Genomic DNA, 9,671 nt, shown 5'->3' with positions numbered 1-9,671 from the left:
ACATCCAATAACTTATCGTACATCAATTTACTTTCATCAATTTAAATAACTTTTACATCAAATAAATTATTTCATTGCAAATAAACAAATTGTTTAACAAAACTAGTGCTAGAAATAATACGAAAATACACATCAAAAGTGTACTATATTTTTTTCTCAAACGCGCAACAATAAAGTTGTTTGATATGACATAAAGTGGTTGCTAACCAAATCGTCAATGTACAACGTATTTGAATTTTTATCACCACTAATTGCGATATCGCAGTAACTGTTACGGCACTGAATTCGTTCGTAAAAATGTTTAGTTTTTTTCATATAGAAGCAATATACCAATGGATTTGCAATACTTACTTGTGTTCCTGTAGTTCTTCGTTTCTCTTGTGTTATTGCACGTAACGACGCATTATCCAAAATATCGGAGAACATTACCTCAGTACGACTGAACAGCGACTAACCTGAGCCCCGATTACCGTAACTTTTGTAACGTCTACAATCCAGACGCGTTTCTGATTCTGCGATACGATTGGTCAAAACAGTTGAACGACCAATCGAAACGCAGAATCGAGAAGCGTGTCTGGATTGTTGACGTTAAAAATTACCGTAATCGGGGCTCTGGGTTCGCGGCCGATGTTCGTTTCTAGGCTTAACGCGGAGACACGCGCCACGCCCCCTTTTCACATCTATTCCCTTCTATGATCTGAGCGGCCGATGTTCGTTTCTGGGCATATCGCGGAGACACGCGCCACGCCCCCGTTTTACATCTCGATGGCTCCTACGTATACTGGCGTAAGTGAAAAAAATAGATTTTACAGGAGAGCCATTTAAGTGGCCAGAACCATATTTTTGGGTCATAATCTTCTGACCTACTAAAACGAATTTAATGAAATTTCACATTTAGCCTCAACATGGTGTTATAACAACTGCTGTTATCAATTTTTATATAAATATTTTTTTATATATTTTGAGATTTTACGCATTGCCCTTTTACGTCGTCATATTTCTATAATTTCATGTAGGTATATTGTTCAACGTAAAGAGACTTAAATGACAACGTAAATATAATATTTAAAGCGATTACTCTATTTATTTATGCATGCAATTATTTTAACTGTTATCATGTGCTATATCCATAATAAATCAGTTAGAAAAAGTTGTTTAATGTATCGTTATTACGTTTTAACGCAAATACGCCCATATACTGTGCTCGAGATTTAGTTAGGTCTTTTAACATAATATGTCATATTTTTAAAAATTATAAATAACTTGAAAAAATCGAACTGCCTAAGGCGGGAATTGAACCCACGATGCCTTAGGCAGTTCGATTTTTTCAAGTTACCTATTTATAATTTTCAAATTAGTTTGAGATGCGACTCTTAACGCTAAAAATTAAATATCTATATAATGTGTCATAATTTATAAATAAAACAATTTGCTCAATATTTTCATGGCTTTATTTAAGATTTGGATTATAAAAAATATATATTTATGTAAGCAACTACTCGTATAGATTGACGAATCGTATGATTGGGCTTTATACGTGGCGTAGTTTTGCACATACGCCTATTTGCCTAAAATTTTATTTTGTATCTAATGGAAAAAATTTTTTTTTTCTTACTGACGTTATAGATTAGAGCAAAATGAAATCATTGCTTAAATAATTGGAAAAAGGCGTAAGCGGCAGTTTCGCCTTTATACGTAGGAGCCATCGATCTATTCCCTTCTATGATCTGAGCGGCCGATGTTCGTTTCTGGGCATAATTCGCGGAGACACGCGCCACGCCCCCGTTTCACATCTATTCCCTTCTATGATCTGAGGTTATGTCCTACATGTAAAGTGGGGATAATTATTTTTTTCATCTTCTACCCCATGTGGGATATTGTTGGATAGGTCTTTTAAAGGGGTTGCTAAGACTATTTTTCCATTTAGGCTTCTGTTTGCAAATTATAAAGTTTGAAGTGCCAATTTTAGTTCGAGTAGGGTGTTCCCCCCCCCTCTAAAAACTAAACTGTTGGCTTTAAAAATCTGGGAAAATAATAATAATAATAATGACGTTTATTTCAAACAATTGTACAGTTCATAGTGGTTAGTAGGATACAATTTATAATCTTAAAAGTAATGTTAGTAAAGTATTTGGTTTTCTAATAATTGTAGGCATTTTGAAAGCCGCCGAGTGTGATTATGCCAGAAGTGTCTTCTCACATAATCACCCTCCGCACCCAACATCTCCACTTAAGTGATGTGTATCTGTCAGCCACCGTTTTCAGAATGCTGTTGCCGCTGCCACGCAGTCTGCTTATCAGAGATGCTGTCTTCTTACGGAGGACAGCGTGAAAGCCGTCGGTGTGATGTTGCGCAAACATCTCCGATGCGCTACAGTAGCGCGGCAGCCGCAACGACATCCTGAAGATGTTATTGTATTGGACACGTAGGACATCTAAAGATTTCTTGGTATGGTTGACCCACAGACATCCCGTGTAAAAACTTTGACAATAAGCTTTGAAAAGCGTGATTTTAGCGCGTTAGCAGTACAACGAGTAAACGAGTTAAGATACATGAGTTACTTGAGTAATATTCATTTAACTCATGTAGGTATTAAGTATAAACTTTCTTAACTAGTGGAAATTCCTTTGAAGAAAATATGAAAAGTGACTTTAGATGAAGTAATTGCTTGCTTCTGAAATATATTGTGTTAACGACGGATAACTACGGAACCCTACACTGCGCGTGGCACGACACGCACTTGGCTATTTATTTTATTATGGTTTCTGTAAACAATATTTTCTTTTAATGCTGCTTGAATGCGAAATTGCCGCGCTTTATAGCGAAAAAATTGTATTGTTAATTATTACGTATTTTGTTGTACTACCTAAATATTTATTACGGTTCTCATCTCGTAATCAATTAAAGATTGAAAACCTTTTGATATTAACATTAAATCGTCTTTTAATTCACATTATGTTTTAAATAATGTTATAGCTTGAAATATTAAAAATGATGAAGAAGGCTTAAAAATAGCACATTGTGGTGATTTTGTGGGGTTTTTTGGAATTAGTGGTACTTTCCCATCGCCAACTTTATATTATGTTCTTAATATACTGTACCTACTATGTTAAAAGACTCTACATACTTTATGATTCTTGGTTTCATGTTCATGGGCTCTGCAGGCTGTCTAAAATAAAAATATTATTTTAATTTGTCATTATATTTTGCTGAATAAAATGTGATAATTTAGGTATTTAAAATCTTTATACATATTAGTGAACATAGGTGCGCATTGATTAATATATTGATAAGAGCTTCCTCGTTGTGGATAAAAAAAAATTGGTAAAAAAAAGGTTTGAGGAATAGTTTAGGTGCGCTTTAGTAGGTGCGCTTCGAGGAATATCTCTTTCACACAGATGAGTCACAAAAATACCTATTATTTATTATACGTATAGGCATTTTGCATTTGAGCTACGCACAAACAAATACTTAGGCCTACATTCCCTTCTATTACTTACTCGTGTGTTTTCTTTATTATGCCTTATTAGTCCTCTACGCCCCGCAAATATTGGTCTGTCGATTTAAGCCTACGTGACACATTAACCTGTTATCTCCGTATGAAATAGGAAAAATGCTGCAGATTAAGGAAATAGTTCAGCTAACCACGCAGTCTACGTGCGTCTTTTGAAATTGTGTAGGTAGTTTGATTTAATCTTTTCAAAACTCAAAATATTACTTAATACTTATAATAAATGTACTTACAAAAAAGGTACATACAATAAATGTACCTACAAAATCTAAATAAGTTATAACATCACAGTGCACAGGTTGAATAATAGACGTCCAGATCAAAATAGTTATGTACCTCGTCTTCTTTGGCGATGTCTTTATTAGACTGGCTCTACCTATTGGTATACCTCAAAATGAAATGACTAGGAGTTACTACTTCCAAGCGAAATGCTAGGTACAATGATAGAGATGATTCGGGCAGGTGTACTTGCCTACATTTATATTGTTAACTGGTATAAATTTTTACCCTGTATGAATGATTTCATAAATGATACATTTTCTTTAGAATTTGAATTAATCGGTAAAGAATTCGCAACAGACGACCTAAAAAAAAAGTAGCTGGATGCAGGCCGCTACCAACCGGGCGATGTGGAAGTCATTGGGGGAGGCCTACGTTCAGCAATGGACGTCTTGTGGCTGAAATGATGATGATGATGATGAATTCGCAAAGAAAGTTTAATCTGCCAGTTTTGTTTCTTCTTGACCATCTAGCTACTGCACACCATCTGCTATTAGATTAAATACAGCAAATTATCGACAGCCCACTATCAATCAAATGAAGCCTAATTATTGTTAAGTAAGTACTTACCTAACTATATGCGGTGTGGTTGCGTCCTCAATGTGCCCTTTGATATTTGACACCATACGTTGATTGTGATTAGGTGAGAGGTATTTAATAAATAGGCACTGCAAATAACGTGAAAATAAGTGTAGGCACACGGCACGTGCAAGCAGGCGACAACACGAACATTCTGTTGAAAGTTAACACTAGAAGGGCCGGGGAGCATGCCGTCGTATTGACGTTTTAAGTAAGTAGTAGGTAGAAGTTAATTTTGATTAAAACAATGAATTTAAATGTTTATGTAACTTCAGACTATCGCAAAGGAAATACTCTATGGTCCCAGTTATTCCCGACTTCTTCCTTAGGGGGATCTTGTAGGTCCATCTATGTATAAAGTAGAGCGGGATGACAGTGGTAGGAAGGTCCCAAGCCCTCCTCTCATTGAGTTTTCAGTGCTTGTCGTTGACCCGCGATGACAAAATAACACCGGTCAACAAAAAAAAAAATATTTTTTTGCGCATGGATTTTACTTATTATATTCTGATTATATAAGCAAATTTATATAAAAAAGTGCGATTACAAATCGAAAATATTTGCTTTTTAAGAAGTTATAGCGATTTGAATTTTCCATCTTCATAGTAAAATGTCTCTAAAGATGCACGTCACATTCTCATTGGGATATATTTAAAGATAATTATGGGGGCTTATTCGCAAGAACAAGGGGCACGCTTTTTAAATCAAAATATAGTGGGATTTGAAAGACGGCGTTACCAAGGCCAGTACTCGTATACTGAAAGCGTCATAGGGTTAGATTTTTATGAGAAAAATCTTCTATGGAACATGAGAGGAGATTAGAACTTTTAATTTTTAATAAATATTTGGACTCTATTTTAAATTTTCTCTTGTGAGAATGAATCTTAAATTGATGTTTGGTATGTTTTAATAATTAGAAAGAATGGAAAAAAGAAAGAAAAAAAAAATTTGGCAACAAATTAAATCATCTCTATGTTCATGTTTCATACATTCATTAATATGAATTTTTCTATTTTTTACACATAAAAGCAAATTCAGAACAATTTTTTGTTGTCTTCTTATTTCTAGGTATTAAAGCAATAAAAATAAGCTATGCATAACCCGTGCGCAAAAATGCTGTAGACAGTTGTAATAAATTGCATTATTCTTCTTAGTCGGCGCTCTTGTCAGAGTGGTCGTGGTTGCGCTAACGAGGTACTCGGTGGGGTGTTCGATGTCATCTCCGAGGATAGCTCTGCTAGCGATGTGCTACCATATCTGACGGTTAGAGGCGTCGCGAGTACACTGGACCATGTTCATGATGGACTCAGTAGCCTTTGTGAAAGCGTCTATCCAGCGGGTTGGTGATCGACCGCTGCTCTCTTGCCTTCCTGACCCTGAACTAAGGCATCNGGCGATGTCGAAGTAATTGGGGGAGGCCTACGTTCAGCAATGGACGTCTTGTGGCTGAAATGATGATGATGATGAGGAATTCGCAAAGAAAGTTTAATCCTCTGCCAGTTTTGTTTCTTCTTGACCATCTAGCTAGTGCCCACCATCTGCTATTAAATTAAATAGGCAGCGAATTATCAACAGCCCACTATCAATCACATGAAGCCTAATTATTGTTAAGTACTTACTTACTTTATACCTAACTATATTATCATGCGGTGTGGTTGCGTCCTCAGTGTGCCCTTTGATGTTTGACACCATACGTTGATTGTGATTAGGTGAGAGGTATTCAATAAATAGGCACTGCAGATAACGTGAAATTAAGTGTAGGCAAACGCCACGTGCAAGCAGGTACAACTCGAACATTCTGTTGAAAGTTAACACTAGAAGGGCCGGGGAGCATGCCGTCAAATTGACGTTATAAGTAAGTAGTAGGTAGAAGTTAATTTTGATTAAAACAATGAATTTAAATGTTTATGTAACTTCAGACTATCGCTCAGGAAATATTCTATGGTCCCAGCCATCCCCGGCTTCTTCCTTAGGGGGATCTTGTAGGTTCCTCTATGTATAAAGTAGAGCGGGATGACAGTGGTAGGAAGGTCCCAGCCCTTTTCTCATTGAGTTTTTAGTGCTTGTAGTTGACCCGCGATGGCAAATAATAAATTGCATTATTCTTCTTAGTCGGCGCTCTTGTCAGAGTGGTCGTGGTTGCGCTAACGAGGTACTCGGTGGGGTGTTCGATGTCATCTCCGAGGATAGCTCTACTGGCGATGTACTTCCATTTATGACGGTTAGAGGCGTCGCGAGTAGGTACACTGGACCATGTTCATGATGGACTCAGTAGCCTTTGTGAAAGCGTCTATCCAGCGGGTTGGTGATCGACCGCTGCTCTCTTGCCTTCCTGACCCTGAACTAAGGCATTAACAGCATTGCCGCAGGTTAAAAAAAGGTTTCAGCAAATGACTAGACGTGGCTATAAAAAAAACGTTGTTTAAAGTAGTACCCTTAATAACTATTTGTGAGTAAACACGCAACGGATATGAACGTTGAATATACTCGTATTTCCAATCCTCGGATCCTTAAGTGCAACCCAAATTAGTTTTTGTTCCACAAACAGTATGCACTCTATTCAGATGAGCACAATATCAGTCGATAGTTTAGTTGCATGTTCAAACACATTCGAAAGTGCACCATAATGTTATCAACTATGATTTATTTTCGCATGATGGATATTAGTTATTCCACAAGCTTTATGGATTCCAATAATAAGCCGAGTATGTTCTTACTTCTCGATACTGTGTTGGTTTAGTTTGGTATTGCAGAAATACTATGATCTATTTTTGTATTTGAACTAGAACGAGACAATTTGCTGGCATTTATTACACATGGTCCTTATTGCGATCTATTTCTTACAACTCTGTTTTATTAAATGCTAGAAAGACAATATAAGCGTCATATAAAAGTCCAAAGACTGCTTTTAAGAGCTTGTCAGGTGAAACGAAAAGTCTTAACCTTGGTTTCCATAAAAATGTGACGGTTGATAATAGAGACTTTTACCACAAATTATTTATGCTTTATTATTATTGTCATTAGCTACATCCATCCATATCTTTCAGCCGAAAGACTTCCACTGCTGGACAAAGGCCTCCCCCAAGGATTTCCACAAAGACCGGTCCTGCGCCGTATTAGGTACCTACCTACTAATGAAATAAAATGTCTTACTTATTCTAATTTTACTGATGCAATTTTATTGGTATGTAAGAGCTATGTAGGCACCTAATTGTTTATCTTCTTTATGTAATTTATGTAAATGTGATGTCGCTCTGTTTCGTCAAATAAAACATTTTTTACTTTACTTTACTAAATGCCACGCAGTAGGTACAGCTGTTAATTGAGTTAATTTGATCTAATTTACCCATGGGATTCTTAACAGAGTTTAGGCTATTACCTAAGTACCTACCTAAGTAATGACGTTATCTAGAGTTAGGTAAGTAAATCTTCAACAATTAAGAGTATTTTTTACAAAGAAAATCCAGTATTGTGTCACCAAGGGCCATTAGTCAAGTAATTTACTTGCGAAAATAGATACAAAAACACATTTAAAAATCTCTACTTACCGTAAGTACAGTCATGCTCCTTATTTTCTCGATGTATTTGGAAATATTGGTTCGGACTAATATTTGCCGCCCTGTAAAGAGTCGACTAGTAATAATAACGATTCTACTCATGTAATAAAAACTATGAATTTTATGTGTAAAATAACAATCTGCTCCGTAATTTCGAGTTGAAAATAACAGATTTCTACGAGTACGACTCTATAAATAAACTCCGATACATTTTTTTCAGCCCATTAACATTCTAGATGTTACCGGGTCTAACTGTACTCACTTAAAACAGTTTCTTCATCTAATTACCCGTTAATTTGAATTACATCGTTTTGCAATTATCAAGGGAATAACTCTAAAATAAATCCTCTAAGCTACCTTTGATTTCCTTCGGTTTTATAAAGTTAATGTGAACTTAATCCATTGTCAGTGTCAAAATGCTTTTGTTAATCGCTAGGGTGTTAAATAATACCGTGCCATTAATTATGAGGTAGGTGTATCTTGGAGAGGCTTTCAGTCTCCAGTCTAAAATTATAGCTATTATAGGTAGAAAGTACCTATTATGGCACTTCACGCTTTTAATGAAACATCGATCAAAAAGCATAGATTTAAAAAATTGCCAGGATCTACAGCTTGACAGCCAACAAAAACCCAACCAGTGAAGGTCAAGTTTGTCCCATGGGAAAGTTAAACTGTCATTGGACCAGCAACGAAATTCTTATTAGTGAAATGTAAACGGAATGGAAGACGTAGTGTAGGTAGGCCTTCTCACTCGGTGGAGGAACGGTCTGGTGATGATCGAGGGAACTCCTGGATGCGGGCAGCGCAGAACCGGTCCTTATTGATATCCTAGAGGTTTTTGTCAAGCAGTTAGTGTCTTATTATTAAACAATAAAATTGTAAGTAAGTACTTAAATACATTATCCAAATAATGTCGTACACAACAAATAAATTACATTTCAAAGTAGGTATCTTATATTATTTTTTTAATTCAATGCTTTCCTGGAAAAGATAGGTTACACCAGGATTGTCGGAGAATTCGAAGAACTTTGTAATTTGGATGTTAATTATTGTAAAGATACTTTATTCACCTCCTGTTGCGAGTATTAAAAAGATATAAAAATAGAACCCTAATCTAGAAGTCATTAAGAATACTATGATGGTAAACATAGTTTCTCGCTAAAATCTGGGAAAATCTATGGAAAAATCCAACCGCATTTCATTGTATCCTGGAATAATAAAGTGCGAGTTATATCTCGAGCGAAGCGATGCCGCGATGCTAACTTTAGTGTTATTTATATCTTATGTAGTTTAGGCGGTAGGCGAGCTAAAACTAGCAAAGGACGTTTGGTTGTTGAATGCGATGTTTGTAAAAGTACGTTCCTATAAATCACTTACCCCCTTACTAATAAAAAGTTACACGGTTGTTGATCACTGTTTTAAAATGACATTTACATACTAAACGTCACTTTAAAACCCTGATCAACGAGCGTGTAAGTTTTATTAGTAAGGGGGTAACTACCATACCCATAGTAGTGGGGAGTGTTGGCCAAATTCTCCATTTGACTCTGGTACCTAAATGGGGATGTTGCCTGGGTCAAAAAGCAAGAGTTTTAATTAGTCCGTCAGTTAACTTATCAAAAAATACACTACACGTATTTTTCACTTTTTCAAACTAAAGAAAATTTAAAGAGATAAAGCGCCCCAAAGTTCATAAGAAGAGGCCCGTGACGTCAACGCTTGCTTAAAAATGCCGCACGTTGTGACG

This window comes from Ostrinia furnacalis, unplaced genomic scaffold (genome assembly GCF_004193835.3).
Source record: "Ostrinia furnacalis isolate ACB-3 unplaced genomic scaffold, ASM419383v2 OfSCF4102, whole genome shotgun sequence".
Taxonomy (NCBI): domain Eukaryota; kingdom Metazoa; phylum Arthropoda; class Insecta; order Lepidoptera; family Crambidae; genus Ostrinia; species Ostrinia furnacalis.
This window is presented reverse-complemented; position numbering follows the sequence as displayed.